We start from the raw sequence: 20,127 nt of genomic DNA on the forward strand, positions 1-20,127 counted from the left end.
TTCATACCTGTGCTCCTCCTTCCCCTTTCTGATATGTAGCTGTTTTCATTTGCAAAAGATAAATCCATGCCAAAATTTAAACCAGATGGGACCTAAAATTAATCTTAGCGTGTACCTTGGAGGTGTGAAAACAGCTTTTCTTGACAACCTTGCATAGCCAATCCACATAAACTTCATATTTATGAACACAGTTCTTCCTTAGAGGTGGCAATGGGGTTTATTAGAATTTGGGGGCAGGTATAGCTTGAGAAATATATTGTTAAACCTATTATTTAATACAAACTATCAAGCAAAGTGGGCCAAGTTATTGTTAGAAGCTATGAAGAGCATTTTGGGAGCAAGAAAAATTTTCTAGGGAATCAAAATCCATCACCAAGGTAACCAAAATGAGCATTTTGACTAAGTTCAAGGTTGGATAGAGGATGACGTAAATAACACTTTGAGAGAAGACCTCAAATTTGCATATGAAGTTATGCTGCGTATGTAGTAACAATATTTGTGATGAATTGAGTGCTTTGCATGCGGATCTAAGTGTCACAGCTTTGATACTTCCATTGTTTAGGGAAAAAAACTGAGGTTAGTGTCAACAAGCAAGTAAGGGCAAAGTTTGGGTTAAATTTTTAAAATTTTGATTAAAAAACTCAGATTCTCTTTTACACACCCCAGGGCTTCTCTGTATTTTCAGAGCAGGGCGAATTAGTCACTCTGAGTAGTTTTATATTCTAGTGGTTGAGGGCCTATCCACTCAGGAAGCTAAACATAACAGAAAGTTTTCTAAAGTTGTATTAGACATTTTCTCGCCTCCTATAACATGCTGTATTGAGTGTTTACAATGCTTTTCTGCAAATGCATCCTTCACATGGGTGATACCGTAAACAGGATGATGCTCCCAGGGTCTGAGGTGTGGGAGCTACTGGCCCCACATTGGGGTGCTTTTCCAGTTTGTCAGATCATGGCTGCTTGCAGTCCTTTCGCTGCCTTAAATGGGAATCTCCCAGGGCCTTAGAAACTAAATAATTAAGCCAGTTGGAAGAGTATGTGAAGTAAAAGTAAATAGGCCTGACGGGCTGGCCCACAAGGAAAGCATTAAGAGCACAGACTCCCTAACTTCCATTTCATGTTCCTGCAGCATGATTAAATGCCTCTTAAGTTTTACGTGATGTCCCAGATAGGTGAGTGCACCATTTAACTGAGATCCAAGTAAGTGAGGTACAATAAAACATTCATTAGAAGCAAGAGATACACACACACACACACACACACACACATATACGATTTTATTTTCTCGCTGGTACTGACCTACCACACTTAAAAATTTCCACCAGACTGAAAAATAATTTTACTTCTGAAGAAAGGAAATATTTTAAATACACATTTAACATTTGTTTATACTGTCCTATTGTTAAGAGTTTTCTTCCTTTGGAATGTGGTTTGGGTTCACCCACTGCAAAAGCCTTTGCTAGACATTTGCGTAGACTGCTCACTAATAAATCTTTCTTTAGTAAGAAAGTAACGGAACAGGAGCATGGCTTCGGATGAGTTTTAATGTTCCTGAGCCTAGTTTCTTTGTGTGTAAAATGCAGGTCAGTAAAGACTAAAATGAGGTCATAGTGTAGGAGGCTGTCTTGGTTCCCTCGGGCTGCTGTAACAGAACCCCATAGACTGGGTGGCTTATAAACAACAGAAATTTCTTTCTCACAGTTCTGGAGGCTGGCAAGTCCAAGATCAAGGCCGCCAGATTCGGTGCCTGGTAAAGGCCACTTCCTGGTTCATAGACAGCAGTCTCCTCGCTGTGTCCTCACGTGGTGGAAAGGGCACTCCGGGGCCTCTTTTATAAGGGTGGTAATCCTATTCGTGAGGGCTCTGCTCTCATGACCTAATCACCTCCCAAAGGCCCCACCCCTAACACCATGACTTTGGGGGTTAGGATTCAACATGAGAATTTAGGGGGAACATAAGTAATGAATAACAGCATTCAGTCTATTGCACAGGCTTAGCACAGTAAGGGCACGAGAAAGGACGTTATTATTTGAACATGAATTCAACTGAAATTCAGGAGAGCAAAACCGATAACCACATGTTTACTCGATGGCTTAAAAAAATTGTTAATTGTCGTCCCCTCATCTACTGGAGGGAATTAAAGCTAGCCTGTGAAGTTCTGAATTGGGAATCAAGAACATTCTATCCAGTCAACCCTTTCGTTTCACACACAGGAAAACAGAGGTCGGGGGAGTTTGTGAAACTTGCCCAGAGATTGATAACTACTTTTGGGCTGAGCCAAGCATAGGACCAGGGTTCTTGTCATCAACATGAATAACTCTTCATTCATGTGCTCCTTCCCAATTTACAACGCACTTCTTCAGCTCCAGTACCTCGTTTATCCTACTATATCCACGAGCTTATGGAGGTGGATTTTTCCCCTCCTGTCTTTGTGAGACTTTTTGCATCCTCAGACTTGTGTTGCAGCAGCTGATTCTATACTGACCCTTAAATTAAAAAATATACATGTATGTATAAACACACATACATACACGTAAATGTGTACCCACATATATATATATATGCATATAAGGAGAGACAGCACCAGATCTATGAGTCTCCCCACGCAGGCCACAGCCTGGCAGATAGAAATCACAGGAAGAGCCTTCAACTTGAGAATTCTCAAGTCGCCATCAATCCTTCAATACTAAAGGGCTTAGAAGTGTTCACATTTTCAAGAGGCGTGGGAACATTTATAAGCTACCCTGCAAAGGGTTTCATTTTGAGACAGAATAGTGAGGTTGGCCATCTGCTCTTCACGTAGTTTTGGCAGCAAGTCCTCCAAAGAATGAACAGTGAAACCAATTCATTTCCCCTCCTAGAATTTTTCCTTCTTATTATTTTTCTTTATTGTAAGGCTATTTATAAAGATATAGGTCTATAGACATTATGAAAGATAAGGCATATCATGTGAGGGAGAAAATCAGACAATAAATCCAAAAAACTCTTGGAAACCAAAAATCCGAACTTGGGGATAGGGTGTTTGGGGACACAGCTGTTAAATGGAATGCAACTGTCCTCAAAAGCAGGAATGGAGACGATGAGGCACTCAGCTATAGAGCGACGCAGGAGGCTCGGCGTTACAGCTTTTGATGTCTTTAAAATTGGGCTGGGCATCAAGCGCCTTTCTGCAATAGTCCGGGGAAGGTAAGTCCAGGTTGGTTTTCAAGGCTTTAGTCAGCTCTGTGGCCAGTAGCTGGTGGAGGACCACACCGTCACCGGAGCGCACCTGGGTTTTCCTAGTCCACTGGAAGACAAAATGAACACCCAGCAAGTCCACAAGTACAGTCCTTTATCAGAATCGCTGATCCCACAGACGCTGCCACCAAGAACTTGACTGAAGTGAAGCCCTAGAAAGTAACACTTAACGACGCATGTTTGGTTTCTTATCTTAAAGTCTCTCTATTTAAGAAGAATTACACAATTTATCCTCCGGAACAATTCAGAGAATGATTCTCAAGACCTGAAAACATCTGAACCCTATTGATGAGTTCCATATAGCACATTCTGATCTTTTGCTTTTCCTAACTCACAAACGATACCTGCCGTGTCAGAGCAGTGTTTGACCATTTGTGTGCCACTGACATGGTTTGCGCCTTACCTATATTATTATTTTTATTTATCATTTGCATACATTAACAACGTTGTACAACCACTATCTCTTTCCAGTTCCAAAATTTTCATCACCCCAAGGGGAAACTCTGTACCCGCTAAGCAGTTACTCCTCATACCCTCCTCTCCTTAGCCAGTGGCAGCCACCTATACTATTATTTGTTAGAACACTTTTCTTAATTCAATTTTAAATCCATGAAATTGAGATCGATGGGCTAGTTCGCCTGCCTCAAGCCCAGCCGGTGAACAACAGCGGTATGTGCACCTCACGCTGGGAATGCTGTATTCGCGGGGGCCCAGGTGTAGTGGGTTTTGCCATGTCTGTTATTCCAGATGTACAACTTGTTCCCACAATTCCACCTTCTCTCGGCCTAGTGGAGGGGAGCGGACATGCCAGCAGATAGTGATGGTACACAATGACACCTGATGGAGGCAGGAGCAGAGTAACCTGAGCGCTCCCAGAGGGACACCTGAGCCTACCTGGGTGCTCAGGGAGAGCTTTTCCAAAGTCCAAGACTGGGAGGAGTTTGCCGGGAGGAGGAAAACTTTGGAGAGAAGCATCTTTTGGGGCTAGAAGAGAGTCAAGGATTTCTGTAGTATCAACTAAATGCTGAGGTTTGAACACTTACCAATAATAGAGACAAAAGGGACAAACCTAAAGGAGTGGGGCCTTTGTTTAAAGCACACGAATAGCCAAACACATAAAGGACTAATAATCCAGACCAAAGCCAGAGAAGGTTCCCGCAGCCTTGCACTCCGATTTGCTGCTGGGATGCCAGGCAGAGCCTGAGAAACCTCCAGGCCTCTCCACACGGTCCCAGGGGCACTCAGTACAGGCACTGAGGTCCATGTGTCCACCCAGAGCTCTCCTTAATTCTATCCTACAACCTCCCCAGGGTGGGCAAGGTGGCCAGGAAAGGCTGCTGTCCCCATGGGACCTGAAAAGTTGTCAATTAAAAAAATCCAAAATAGCAGGAAGCCCCATGAAAGATTATTTTGGATCAATGTGAAAACTTGAGTGGAAAATAATTTTTTTTTTAGGAACTTAGTATGCACGACAGTAAATGACTGCTTGGTACACTCTGTTTCCAGATTTCCATCATGAATTACAGGTTAAAAGAAAAAAAGTACAACTTGGAATTTCCTAGAATTTATTATCATCAGAAGTATAAGCTTCTGAATAGGCCTGGGGGAGCATCATATTGCTGGTAGGTGGCTCCAAACACGATACAGGCTTTTTTTCATTCTCCAGACACAACAAAGAATTCTTTCAGTGGAGCCATCCCAGTGGGTTCTCATGTTCTGCCCGGTATTTACAAAGCTAACAATCCCCGAAGCCAATGGCTGGATTTGAGCTGATCCATCCAGTTTCTCGTAGTGGTTCCTCTGGAGATAAAGGATAAGAACGTACAGTCCTCACGCACAGCCATGGTTAGGGTGAGGACAGCTGTTTGAGGACAAAGAGAACAGGTTAACCAGCCCACACAGGGTAAAACTTCCAACTTCAAGTAAACTAACTGAGTCTAAAAAGCAATTCAGTACAATCTGTGAGTGAGGGCCTGGCTAGAAATGACAGTGATTCCTGGAGCTGTTTTTGTTGAATTCTAACATACTTCCTAGATGACGCTGGGGTGAAGGAGGCACAATGCTTTATTTATTTTGAACAAATAATTATACATCGCAGCAGGATAAACAGTATAATATTAACTGCCCAAAAATGATGTCAACACTGGGGCAGGGGAAGAGTTATAATGATTATTTTTTTGATGCAAATACCACTGGGCTGTCAAGAATTCCATGCTGGTTAAATTTGGGCCTTTCTCAAATCGGTCAACATGTCCTCTTTGGAAGTGCTGGTCAATGACCCAGGAAGGTTGGTTTGAGAGCTTTTTGTGGGTGTCTCCCTTTTACTTTTTTGCATGCACTTCAACAACGGACAGACAGACGAGGGACCCTCTCTCCTTGTACGTTCTCAGGCCTTGAGATACAAGATACAGCGCAGGCGGTCTCCAACATGATCTTTTATTCCACTACATGGAAAGCACATCAGTGGGAAAGGCAGGAGGGATTAAACGCTCCGGAGGAGCAGCTTAAAATGCTCTCCCGCCTCCACAGCCCAATTCTGCAAATGGAAGTCGACTAACCTTTAGCTGAGATGCTCAAACCAGAGGTCATAATTTAACTTGCTTTGAAGAAAAAGTGCAACTCGTTCAGATGCTACAACATCAAAAGTGGCTTTTTTAAAGGCAGGGCAATGATTTGAGAGAGAAAAACTGTCTAGGCTGGGTTCTGAAAGGTTATAAACTTTTTCGTTTCATATCTTGTTAATATCCCAATAGTTGCTTATAGCAGCCAAATTATCACCGGACAGAAGTTATATGAGCAGAGCAAGCTTTCCTGCTGAGCGTGAGATGCTGTGAAACATCAGGAAAGGTTCACTTATGTAGACACTAACACACGAGGGTGACACTTCTTAAATGGTCTACAATGTCATGTTTCAAACAAGCTTAACGGTGACAGATTTGACTTCTGAACAGACCTGGATGGTGGAGATAACCAGATTTGCTTGTTTGGGGTCTGCTTGTTGACCACGTAGGTTCCTAGATCTCCACCCAGCTTAACTGTTAAAATATCACTCTAGTGGATCAGGAGGGAAAAAACGTAAGGAAAATAAAACAAGACAACGTTATCACTTTGTCATAATTTCTTCATATCTTGTGATATCTCAACACTGTCCATTTACATAAGTACACAATATACACGATAAAGAAACGTCTTTAATTTCATGTTTAGGATTAGGAGATCACGGAGAAAGAAGACTGCTCTCAGAATCAGACTATGATTAATCACAGTAATACCTGTACCTCATAGTGCTTTCCCTCCTTCCCTTTGAGGTCCACAAGGCGAGCATTATCATTATTCCTTCTCCATGTGAGGAAGCAGAAGCTGGAGTGTTGAGCAGCCTGTCTGAGGTATTACAGCCAGCAAATGGGAGGATCCATAGCCCGATGGCTGCCTTGGTTCACTCAACTACCAGCCAGAACATCCTAGAGGACACAAAACAATGCAGACACCAACTGGACTGGAGTAAGCACCAGCTCAGCCCAAACATTGGGCAGGACAAGGTCATTACCAAAAAAACGAAAAAAGGCAAGAAAGAAAGAAGTAATCAAACCACTTGCTTTGCTTATCTTAGAAGAGCAACAGTCTCAGCTCTGTGGGAGGAGACAGACACTCCAGCCTGGGGCTCTTATTTCCAGACCCTTCCCACGCAGCTCACAAGCTTCTCAGATGCTCCTCACCAGCTTTATTTTCCTCTCCAGGAGCCTTGAATTCTTCAAAGGACCAGTTTGTCCATCTTTACCCCATAAACTCTCGTTTAAATTGAAAACACTCTTTACTCCCAAGGCCTGAGGTCTCTTTAGAACGTGCAGGATGTGAAAGAAACAGCTATACAGCTAAGTTCCCTCTATTGGAGCTGGTGAACAGCTGCTTTTCCCCACCCCGTGTATAACCCACAGAGATATGGGCGGCCTTTCTCTGTGCCTTCTAGAGCCCCTGTCCAACCAAGGGACGCTGAATGGTCCTGGGAACACTTTGTGTTTGGTTCTCAAACACCAATAGCTATTGAAAAGGTGGAGAAAGTACCAATAATAACATAATTGATGGGGATGGAATGGGGAGGACACTGTTTGGTTATTTTGTTAATAACTTCTTTTGATTAAAAAAGAAATGAAGAGAAATTATAGAGACATTGGGAATGCAGATAGTATAAATACAATGAAAACATCAATAAAAATATTAACTACTATTATTCAGTGCCTACTCTGTGCCAGGCACTGTGTTTGGTGCTTTGTGTAAAATTGTTTCCACTATGACCATAACCATCAGAGGTGGAAACCCTTATCCCAGTTTTACAGATGAGGAAAACAGACGCAGAGTAATGAGGAATATTGAGTAACTGGCAGAGCTGATCTGAAATCCAGGTTTGTTTGGGTCCAAAAGACACTGTTCTTTCCATAACATGAATCACTCTCTCAACCCCATTAACCATTGTTCACTCTCAGTGTTCACTCTCAGTGTTCACCCTCCCGTATCACTGCCAGTTTTTAAATGCATGTTTTAAAAGGGCTAGGATCTGGGGCGGGCCTGGTGGCACAGCGGTTAAGTTTGCATGTTCCACTTCTCAGTGGCCTGCAGTTCGCCGGTTCGGATCCCGGGTGCTGACAGGGCACCGCTTGGCAAGCCATGCTGTGGTAGGCGTCCCACATATAAAGTAGAGGACGATGGGCATGGATGGTAGTTCAGGGCCAGTCTTCCTCAGCAAAAAGAGGAGGATTGGCAGCAGATGTTAGCGCAGGGGCTAATCTTCCTCAAAAAAAGGGGGGGGGGGCCGGGCTAGGATCACAGTGTACATAAGTTTTTTTTAAAAAAAAAATTTTCCTGAAAGTTACCTTTACTATTTTGGTAGGAGTATCTCTCATGTATTTAAAAACGTCTGAAAACGGTACAATTCAGTAGTTTTTAGTATTGCACAAAGGGTTTTCAGAAAGGGTGCAGACATCATCACTAGTTCCAGACTATTTTCATCACCCCAAAAAGAAATCCCATATCCATTAGCAGTCGCTCCCCATTCCTTCCTCTTGCAATACATTTTTATGGCTTATTTTTCCATGAGATACCGGGTTCAGGAAATCAAGACATAATTGTTTCTGATTTGACCTATTTGTGCCCCTACCTGCCCCATTGTGGGTGCGCCCTACACTGGGGCGGTGCATGATGCAATGGGAAGGGCAAGGGGCGGGGTCTGGAGAAGCGGGTTCTAAGTCGCATTGATCGCCTCTGTTTCCTCAGGACAACATCCGTCCTGGCACCTTCTGTGTAAGGATGGAGGGGCTGACGGTTGCTCACGGGTTCCGCACCGCCTCCTGATCACCATCACACTTTAGAACAGGAGATTAAATAGGGGGACAGTGGATACAATCCCAGAAGGCTAAAATCAACGCTTTCCAACCCAAAAAATCTTCTGAGGAACTCCAGGGAACAGGCCGATCTTTCACAAAGAGCATATTAATAAAACAACCATGAGAATCCTTCTAGATGCGCAGGTCTCAAGCTGTTTCCTCCACCTGTCACCTTCCCTGAGGTCCACCCCCTCCCAGCATGAGACCAACAACTCCTTCCATTCCAGGTCCCGGCTGGAGTGCCTCTGGGAAGGTTACCCTGATGCCTCTTGGCTGGGACCAGGGCCTGTCCCCACAGCGTCTCTGTGCCTTGCTCACTGCGTCTGAGCTGTCGGCTTGTGTGCTGGTCACCGACCCCTGCTCTCCACTCCTGTAAGCACCTCGAGGGCAGATTTGTCTTTTCATCCTCGCATCTGCAGTGTCTAGCACATCCATTTTTTTGTGGAAAATACTGGACGGATACAAAAATACATTTGTGGATGAATGAACGGAGCGGATGATGAGCAGGCACTGCGATAACATGTGCCAAAGTTCAGGGCAAGGTTACGCCGGGCAGAAAGTCTCCGCACTCAACCACGCCCCCTCCTGTTCATGGTGCGTCATGAGATTTTTTTTTTCCCACGGAGCCAGAAGCTGTTTCTAAAGCAAAGTGGAAAGGGGAGGAAGGAACCTACCTGCCTTCCTGGTGCACCAGCAGCTCGTAATGCAGGTAGACCAGACGAAGACGGCTTTTTGTTCATCAGTATTATTCCTTGAGGGGCACGCTGAGGCTACTCTGGGAATGTGGGCAGACTCAAGTGCGGGAGACGGTAGGGGAAGTGGAGAGACAAGAGAGTCAAAATATTCAGCAGCTGCTGACATGTGGGCACTAACCAGTCAGAGCAGACCCTGCCCCAGCTGGTGCGGCTTATAAACTGCCGCCAGTCAATATCAGCCGTCCACACGTGGAAGCAAAAAGAGCAATTTCTGTTGTCACCAGTTCATTTGTAGAAATACACACGTATGGGAGGGCATGTTGAGTCCGGGGATTTCAGGTATATGTGGCTTCCCACATTCCAAAAATAGACACTGACTTCCCCTTAAGGAATAAGAATAATGAATGTGAAGCACTTTTAAAAAAATTTAATCCTAATATAACCCCAGAGGAGTAGAGGAACGTCATCCACTTCACAGCTGAAGACCCTGCCACGCACAGAAGTTAGATAATTCACTTACAGGTTCTTGGAAAGAAAACACAAATCTAGGATGCTAAGTCAGATCCTTTGTCTCCATATCCAATGAAATGCTGCCTCTGAGCAAGTGTCGGTCACCTGGGACCCAGAGGTTGTCCTCAGGGGTCTGCAGACAGCCGCTGCACTGAAGCTGAAATTGTACTCACAGGTGTGTGGGGAAGTTGTTCTCAGGAGAGTGTCTAGAGCAGTCAGGGGGTCCTGACCCAAAAAAGCTTAAGAAACCTCTGCCTTATGGCAGTAATATGCCAACAGCTTAGTGAATAAAGAACATAGCAGCAAGCAAATTCTCATTAAAACGTCTAAGAGGCCAGGGCTCCACCTGGATAAAAAGGAAGGTGGCTTGGAGGTAACCCTTCAAATAGCAGGTGCTTCTACAGTCTCTGGTTAGATTTTGCTGGGTCAAGTGCAGCAGACTCTGTGGTTGCCTAGTGATGGGAAGCACGTTCTGCTGCAATGGGCAGTCCCCTCTAATGGGCAGTGCCAGTGAGGGGTGAAGCCTGGACCCACACATCCAACATTACCCCCCACTGAATGGATGACACAAGAGTCAAGACGCTGCTTACATCTACCACTCCACAAGGAGAAACCAGGACAAAGTCATTCTTGGGTGTATCTCGATTACTGCTTTCATTTGTCTACTTGGCCAGTGGTGAGTCGGTAAACATCTGTGATGCTGAGTGGCGTCCATGAAAGTGTGTTTTGGAAAAGTGTGCGGGCTCCAGTTCATCTGTGCAGTGAATCAGCGTCTATTAAGGCCCTACTAGGTACTTGGCAATGTTCCAGGCGTTGAGATACCAAAGATGGATGGCGTCCCAGCTGCTAGAGTTCAGTCGAGCCATGGGAACTGACGTGTAAACAGACAGTTACAACACAGGGTGATCACTGCTTCACAGAGTCATCCTCAGAGTGCCGGACAAGGAAGGAACGGTGGTATCTGCCTGTAGCATCCAGGAGGGCTTCACAGAGGAGGTCGCATCTAACTGGACCCTGGGGGCAGGAAAAGACTGATTGCACTCTAACAAAGCTCAAGTAACAGTATTACAGGTGTTCTGTTGTCTATAATGTGCTTTCAATTGATATTCCTTATATGTGAAATATATAAGTTAGCACCTGAAGGACTCTAATCAGGAATTCACACCCCAGGTGGATAGTTAGCATTTCAAAGCACTTAATCAGAAGCCCGTACTACAGAGGCAGCCACTGTATGCCTTTAGTTTCTATATATATATGCACTACAGAATATATACACCACAGAATTTCCTAATTAGTAAATGATTTCTTAGAAATAATTTTTCCCTGGTGAGTAGAATGATACTCAAGGTATATGGATTGGCTAGAAAACCTGAGGTGCCTCTTCCCTTGCAGGAATGAGTTACAGAATCTCGAAAGCTCAGCAGCTGAATCACTCTTCAGAGAGACACTCTAGGGGTCAGATTTGGGTAAGGTCCTGTGACCCTCCACTGAGTGGGAGCTTTTGCTGCCTGATTCAATGAGTTAGACAGAATCCAGCTGCTAAAATCCTGGCACATTTGCTTCTAATGAAACATTCATGCAAAGTACGTGAGTCAAGCTGGGGCTTCACTAATCCTCTAAGAACGAGAGGTGTGACTGTTTTTGTGGCATAGTAATAAATGTTTGCGTGTGTGGCAGAGTGTAGCTTGAGGCATGGGTTCTCTATAGTAGTTACAGTTGCTGGTAGGGAGGCTGGGGGAGAGATCTGTGACTTCCTCAGCTCTAATCATCCCACTGATGAACAAGTTGGTGAGGCCAGTGTGTAATGTTCCCAAGCAGCTCTGCCTCGAGGACGATCTGCATGAGACCTTTGACAGCCCTGCCTGCACACTGCTGCCATTTCTGCTGCAGGCAGTAATCAACAAATCCACCCGGAAAGCATTCAACCCTTTCCGACCCTGTTGCATCTGTTTTTACCGCCAAGTCCCTCACTGTCCTTGCAACCAGGTTTGACACCTTCTCTGAGACTTTGCTCCTGCTCTGCCTGATGGAGTCCCTTCTCAATCTAGCATTCCCACGGAAATATCCAACACCATTTCCATCACTGTAGCCTGACAGCTGGTTGTCCTGAATAATGCCATGATTTAATCAGAAATGCACATTCCTGACATTTCCTGGTATTGATTAATTGCTGTCGAGAGGATTAACCTCTGTAGGAGATTTTCTCCCACTGGCAAGAAAGAGCTGCTCCCTAAGCCTAGGCCATAGGGAATTCTAAACCCAAAATGGACCCTTGCTCACGTCTGCCACCTGGTGGCCAGCAGACAAAGACCAGCCTTCCCTTGGCTTCCAGGATCTGGGGCTCAAGTTTCATTCTGCCCTGAGGTTCTCACTCCAGCTGCATATTAGAATCACCTAGGGAGTGATTTCAAAGACTTTAAAACCACCAGTGCCCTGCCTTGGCCAAACTCCAGACCAATTAAATCAAAATCCCCAGGAGTGGGACCTAGGGTGCACATTAAAAATCCCAGGTGAGCTTTTCAAATATATCCTTCCTGGGAATGCACCCTGACTTTCCGCATCCGAATCTCCAGGAGTGGGGCCACGTCTGTGTAGTCTGAACACCTCCTGGGTGATATCTTACCCTGCTGAAGAGCTAGCAGTCTACTTCAGGGTTCCCCAGGCCTGTGTGATGAGACGTGTCCTATAAACCAACACATGCCTGGGTCCCTCCCTGATGTACCATCGTGGGTATTGAGCGAAGCTTGAGAATCTGTATTTTTAAGCAAAAATGAGGTTCAAAGAGGCTGAGTGACTTACCCAAGGTCACAAGCCTGGCAGAGCAGGGCTGGGACGCGAACCCTAGTCTGAAGTCCCACCCATAGCCGCATGCTGCTTAACTCTACGGAACAGGAATTCTTTATTTTAGTGAGCTAAAAGTCTTAGGGAGGAAAAAGAAAAATGAAAACAAGCAAAGAAGTACCCCAAAGGAGATATCACCATCTTCAAACTTAAGGTTTGTCTGCAAGGTCTTCATGAAACTCTGCTAAGGAGTCCAGCGTCTCCTCCGCCAGCCTTTCATAGGTGGTCTCATTTAGAGATCTGCAGGGGAAACCCAAAAGCAGCCACCACGTCCTACTACCAACCGCTCCATTTTATTAACATCAAATCAACACATTTCTTTTCTATTTAAATTTTTTTAAATGATGGAAAATAGCTAACATGTACAAAGTAAAAATTTAAACCTCATGAAAAGGTTTACAGAGCAGTAAGCCTGTCTTGCCATAGGCAGCCCCCATCCCCAGAGTCAACTATGAAGGACAGTCTCTTCTGTATCCTTCCAGAATCTTATATTTTTTAAATACACAACTGAAGCACCTTACAGTTTTCATCTACTGTGTCTTGGAAATTGTTCTGTATTGGCACATATAGATTTTCACAGTATTTTATTTTATGTTATTTATTCAACCCATCTCCTCCAGTTGGACATTGAGGTTGTTTCCATTGCCTTTGTTATTAAGATTTGTGTTGGGCAAACCACAAAGGGAAAGAAAATATTTGCATTACACGTATCTGTAAAAGGACTTATTTCCAGGATATATAAAGAATTCCCACAAATTCATAAGAAAAAGATATCCAAATGGCCAATGAACATATGAAAAAGTACACAACTTTGTTAATCTTCAGGAAAATACAAATTAAAAAAATCACAGGGAGATACCATTCTGGTTAGAATGAAAGAGACAGATGATATCAAGAGTTTGCCAGGAAGTGAAGCACCCAGAGCTTTCAGATACTGCTGATGGGCCAGTAAAGGGGACCATCACTTTAGAAAACTGTTGGGCAGTGGCTCCTAGAGTTGAAAACATTCATAACACCATCAATTCCATTCTGGGTATATACCCACCAGAAATGCATGCCCGGGTTCACAAAAAGACGTGCACTACACTAGAACGTTCACAGCAGAAGTACCCCGTGGCCCCAAACTGGAAACTGCCAAAGCACCCATAGGTAACACAGTAGATAAATACATTGTGGTATACTCATACAATGGGATACTATATAGCAAAATAGAACTGCCTATAAATATAACAATGCGGACGAGTATCACAAACATAATGGTGACTGAAAGAAGCCACACACAAACATACTTATATTTAATGATACAGTTTATATAAAGTAAAAAAACAGGGGCTGGCCCCATGACCTAGTGGTTAAGTTTGTGTGCTCCCCTCAGTGGCCCGGGATTCACTAGTTTGGATCCTGACCACAGACCTACACACCGCTCATCAAGCCATGCTGTGGTGGCATCCCACATAGACGAACTAGAATCACCTACAACTAGGATATACAACTATGTACGGGGGCTTTGGGGAGAAAAAAAAAAAAAGAAAAAGGAAATAAAGAAGAAGAGGAAGATTGGCAACAGATGTTAGCTCAGGGCCAATCTTCCTCACCAAAAAGCAGGGAAAAAAAGGGGGGAGATTATTTCAGTGATTATTAACAGTAATATTAAAAAACAGAAAACCAGGCAAAACTAATCCATGCTATTGGAAATCAGAATGGTAGTTACTCGGGCAGGGAGGGGTTAATAACCAGGAGTGAGCAGGAGGCTTGCTATGGGGGGGTGGTAACATTTATTTCCTGAATTACATAGTACGTTCAGTTTTTGAAAATTTAACAAGCTGTATATTTATGACTTGGAGACATTCCTGTATTTATACTATCTTTCAATTTTTAAAAATTGCTATAAATCTATAGAGACAGAAAGTAGATTAGTGGTTACCAGGGGTTCAGGGAAGGGAGGAATGGGGAGTGACTGCTAATGGGCACAGGGTTTTGTTTTGAAGTGATGAAAATGTTCTGGAATTAGTGGTGAAAGTTGCACAATCTTGTGAATTTACTAAAAACCACTGAATGGTATTTTTTAAGTGGTGAATTTCACGTTATATGAACCATAACAATAAAAATACTGCTATAATAAACAACTTTGCATGCATTTCACGCCCCTGTGGGGATATATCTGCAGGTCACAAGATGTGTGCCAGACAAATTCCTCATCTGAGAGTTTCTAAGAGGCCTGAAGTAAGACAGCAGTGGCTGCTAGACTAATGCAAGACGTCCAGATTTGCCATACAACCACCCCCCTCCAGCCCATCACTCACCTCAAGGGTGCAACGGGGACATGAGCGGCCCTGAGTATTGATTTGGGGATACAAATAAATTTTAGTGAGGAGGCGAATTCACAAGTACAGGATCCATGAATAATGAGGATGGACTGTATTTGTATTTTACAGATGAGGAAACTGAGGCACAGAAGGGCAACTTGCCCAAAGTCACACAGATACACAGACACAAAGTGGTGGAGCTGGGATTTGAACCTGAGCTGTCTGGCCCCGGGGTGCCAGCCCCGAAGGAAAGAAACATACGCAGGGTTCCAGCGATGGAGGGGAGTGTTTAAGAACCCGGGGCTCACCTCAGTGAATCTCCCTTCTACTCAGGATCCTGGCCCCTCAAATCCTAGCTGTCTTGCTCTCTCTGATGCCTTCACACGCTGTTTTTCTGTTTTGTTTTTTGATTTTATATCTTTGACGTCTGTTCTTGCTGAGAGGTTTGGTCTAATGCAAGTTACTCACGGCCAGAAGTAGAAGTCTTTACTCAGCTGTTTTTAATCACAAAGGAACTGTTGCCAGAGGCTCCTGGCCTCATCTCTTACTTCTTCCCCCGGATCTACACACCCTGGGTAACTGCTTAACCTTCCAAGCCTCCATTTCTTCCTCTGACAGCAAGGATCACGGTACCCACTGTGCAGAGGGGTTATGAGAATTAAAGAAGAGGACGCAAGGACCCCAAACACAGGGCCTGAGGGGTTCAGTAAATGTCTGTTTTGAACCATGTCAACAAAAGTGTGGAAAGGCAGGAGGTCAGAGGCAAAATTTGGCCTCTGCCCAAAGGAGAAGCTTCCTGCATCTGCTTAAGGCAGGCAGACGGAATTCATGGGGGTGAGGAGCATATTATGAGTGCTCCCTCTGCAGCCACCCAGCAACCACCCTCCTGCTTCCAGGTCACCTGGAGCCCTCGGACTACCCATCCCTGGGAGGAGTGCCTCGCTTGAGTCTCCAGGGTTCAGTCAGTCCGAGAGCTCAGGAAAGGGCCGGCTCACGGTAGGCATGTGAGGAAAAATCAGATCCCAGTTCCCAGGCCTGCAGTCCCAGGTCAGGCCTGGAATCCCATGACCCCACTAAGGCCCACCCCTGGCAAAGCCTGGCCTGGGTGGCTAGCAGGCAGGCCAGCCTTCACTCCAGAGGTCCCCTTGTCACCCTGAGCCCTGTCAAACCACAACGCTTGAAGAGTCAATCAGTTCTCACCCGCTCCTGCAGAGGATGAACCGGTACAGCTACTCTTGGCATCAAATTAGTTGAGTATTTGCTGGCCCCTCGCCCAGCAATGCCATTCTGAGGAATTCACCCAAAAGGAGCTTCTGTCCACACACAGGAACACCCACAGCAGCACCGTCGGAACAGCAGCACGCTGGCATCAAGTGGATGCCACCAGGAGGAGGCAGGATAAAGGGTGATATGCTCACCCAACGGGATGCCATCCAGCAGGGAAAACAAATAAATGACAACTGTGTGCATCAGTGTCCATGAGTTGCCAAAACGACACTGCACACAAGGAGCCTGTCAACACAGCAAAGTGCTTTTTATATAAACAGCCCATGGTTTAGGGAGACATATATAGAAACTTGAAGAAAAGGTGGGGAGGGCCAACAGACTTCAGGACAGCAGACTCCTCCCAGGGAGGACCCACCGTCATGGGAGAGCACTAGGGCCTTCCGACGAACAAGCAATATTCAACGCTTAACCTGCTGGTGGGAACCTGGGAGTTTGTTATTAATGTTTAAATAATACAGATATTTTATATACACTTTTGTGCATATAAACTCATGCATGTTGTCTGTGGAAGACAATAAAAATGAATTTAAAATGAATTAGGCTGGGGCTGGCCCCGTGGCCGAGTGGTTAAGTTCGCGCGCTCCGCTGCAGGTGGCCCAGTGTTTCGTTGGTTCGAATCCTGGGCGCGGACATGGCACTGCTCATCAGACCACGCTGAGGCAGCGTCCCCCATGCCACAACTAGAAGGACCCACAACGAAGAATATACAACTATGTACGGGGGGCTTTGGGGAGAAAAAGGAAAAAATAAAATCTTAAAAAAAAAAAAATGAATTAGGGCATAACCTGCTTGCCAGGAACTAAGACCCAAAGGTCATGGGGTCACAGGTCTGGTCCCTCTGGGAAAATGAAGCCTTCAGAGGCAAGCAGCGGTGGCTGGAGCAGGAGCTTGTGAAGTTATACCAGAGGTGGTGAGGTCGAGTTATCTCCTCCTTGGAGCCACCTCCAGCATTAGAGGGGAAGGTTGGGGATGGTTAGAGCCCCGGCCACTGTCACACTCTGAGTGTGATCAGAGGCTGCCCAATGGAACCACAGTCCTTCCCCAGTCTCGGAGTGAGGTGGCAGGTTGAGGGCCGAGGGGCTGCACTTTCACGAGGCATTTCTGTGGATTCTGGGTTCTGATGAGCAGCTGGAGCTGAGAACCAACAACCAGAAGCTAAACATGCTCTCCTCCAGAGTTGTCATGCAGTAGCCGCCAGCCACACGTGGCCACTGAGCACTTGAAATGTGGCTGGATTTTAAACTTTACTTAATTTTAAGATAAAAATGATACTCAATAAAGTTATTGGAGAATTTTAAATATGCTTGGAACAACTCAATGGTGTGAATTTACTTTTTCAATTGTGAATTTTATAAAATCTAAATATAGATCGAGTATTCCCACAATAAATTCAATTTGACATCTGAATTCAGGTGTTCTGGAAGAGTGGAACAGATGCTGGATTTGGAAGAGTGAGTGCGGAAAAAGAATGTAAAATATCTCATTAATGTCTTTCAGTATTGATTACATGTTTAAGTAATATTTTGGCTATACTAAGTTACATAAATGTATTTTTATTCTTTTTACTTTTCCAGTGTAGCTACCGGGAGTTTTAGAATCCCGTGTGTGGCTCCCATTCTGTTTCTGTGGGACAGCTCTGGAGAAGTAGAACGAGGGGCAGAGAAATAAGGATGAGGAAGAGGTCCCCCAGATGAACTCAGGTCCTGATGAATTTTGGAGAGCAAGGGACCTTAGGGATCAACCTGAGGACAGCTAAGGTCTCAAAAAATTAAACAGGATGATGGTCCCAGGTGCCATGGTCATCAATCCAACTCTGCAAGTATCGGAGATGTGCAAGGGAAATGTGGAATAGAGAGGTTAAATGAATGTGATTAATTTACCGTGCAAAAAGAAGCTGAACGAGTGACCTAGGTTGCTAACCACTTAGCACCCTCCCAACGACCCCTAATCCCCGTGTATGCCCAGTGCCCATTTCCTGGGTGCCAGCCCTGAGTCGGACGTGCTTCTGAGTCAATTGCACTTAAAAGCCACCAGGTATCATTAAAAAGTCACGCCAAATCTTGTCGCTTTTCTAATTAAAAACTGCTGACAACCCATGGTACCCACACAGGCAGGGGACAAAGTGCAAGTCAGGGCAGCTCCAGGTGAGAGCAGCACAGAAGGAGCAGCGTACTAAATGTCTGCGTTCTGTAGAGGGGCATGTGGGACCAGCACGGCCGTATCTGCCTGTTTTTCCAGAGAAGCCAGGAAATCCATTGTCTAGGTCCCAACTGTGAATGTTGGAAACAAATCCCAAAGTTTCTTCAAACCCAAGTGTAAGCCTAAAGTCCAAAGTGTGGAGCTCAGAAGACAATTTGGTTGGATTTCACATGCCTTCTTCATCACCCACAGCACATCCAGGGTACCAGCAGCTCTGAACTGACCTGGTCTGCCTTCCCAGCCTTTGCCCAGGCCCTTCCCCCGTGGAATGCCCTTCACCGCTCCCTTGCCATCGTCAAGGGAGACTGAACGTCACAGCCATCCTCCTGTGTAATCTTCCTCAACCCCACAGCCATTCTTTGGGCTCGTGGATTAACTGGGTCAGATATTCCTTTGCATCCCCAAGGGAAGAAAGTGGAATTAACTTTAAGTAATGAAGACATTATATGTTAATCCAATTTAATCCTCACACCAGCTCCACAAGAGGGGTGTTACCCTTTATCTCCTCTTTACAGAAAAGGAAGCCTGCCTCACCAAGGTTGCAGGCATCCCCCAGGCTGGTCACACAGCTCTGCTGAGAGGAGGAGCCAGAATTTGGAACCCCGGCCCCATCATTTTCCAGAAGCCCTGCTGCTCTAGCTACTGTACCCGGCAGCCTTGATATTTTCACTTCACTGGAAGAAAGCATTTCGTTCATAAAAGCCCATGCTTGAAAACATCGCTCAAATATTATATTTATATACTATAATATTGATATATACTATTTTAATATGTATATTTATATACCATACTAAATTATATAAAATTACATATATGTATATTATAGTACCTGGTATATACTATTACTTAAATTTAAGTTTTCTCAAAGAGAAGTGACAAGCTTAAGACAACCACTGACCCCTCAGGACTGACCGCGTCCACCTTCCTTGCCCTTGCCCGTGTCCCTCCCGCCAATGCACTGCAGGATACAATCTCTCTCTTTTCACCAAAGGCAGAAGCCAGTGCAAACATAACGGCGAGAAACAGAGAAGGGGGACACCAAGACCGCGTGCCGACGCCCGGAGCCCGCGCCCCGCAGGTTGCAGCGCGCTGCCGCCGCACATGCCCCCGCAAAGCAGAGTGCATCCGCGGCCGTCCCCGCCGGAGCATCCCGAGCCGCCACCGGAGCATCCCGGGTCCCCGCCGGAGCATCCTGAGTCCCGCCCGGGTGGCCGCGGGCACCAATCCTCCCGGCGTGTCCGGGCGTGCAGGCGCCGTGGTCCCGACGCTCAGCCGCGGCGGCCGTGGAGCGGGGCGTCCTCCGTCGGCCGCTGGGCCCCCGGCGCCGGCCTGGGCCGAACCCGGGGGCGCTGAGCGGCGCCAGAGCGTCCACATTCCGCTCGCGCTTCGCGGCCGGTCCGCCCTCCAGCTCCGGCGACGCCGTGGCGACACCTGGTGGCCGCGGGTCGGGGGCGCCGCGGCTCGGCTCCGCACTCAGGTCCCCTCTTCTGTCGGCTGTGGGAAAGAGCCAGAGGTTAGACCTCAGGAAGAACTTCCCAGCATTGCAATGTCTCTGCATTTAACGAAATTGGAGAGACTGCTTCGTGCAAAGCACGGGGCTTACAGCTTGGGCAACACACTGAATGTGTAACCAAGGTCCCTGACCTTAGAGGCTTCAGCCTAGTGACCCGCTGC

The 20,127-nt window shown here is 45.7% G+C and overlaps 1 long non-coding RNA gene across 1 annotated transcript; it reads right to left on the reverse strand.

Moving 5' to 3' along the window:
• Positions 1-4,787: 4,787 nt before the first annotated feature.
• On the reverse strand, positions 4,788-6,698 carry LOC123280171 (uncharacterized). The gene is made up of 3 exons (XR_006518837.2): positions 6,516-6,698; positions 6,191-6,288; positions 4,788-5,098 (listed from the first exon to the last, which is right to left on the reverse strand). It is a non-coding gene; the product is annotated as an uncharacterized lncRNA (long non-coding RNA).
• Positions 6,699-20,127: the final 13,429 nt, after the last annotated feature.

Source organism: Equus asinus, chromosome 23 (genome assembly GCF_041296235.1).
Source record: "Equus asinus isolate D_3611 breed Donkey chromosome 23, EquAss-T2T_v2, whole genome shotgun sequence".
NCBI classification, from domain to species: Eukaryota; Metazoa; Chordata; class Mammalia; order Perissodactyla; family Equidae; genus Equus; species Equus asinus.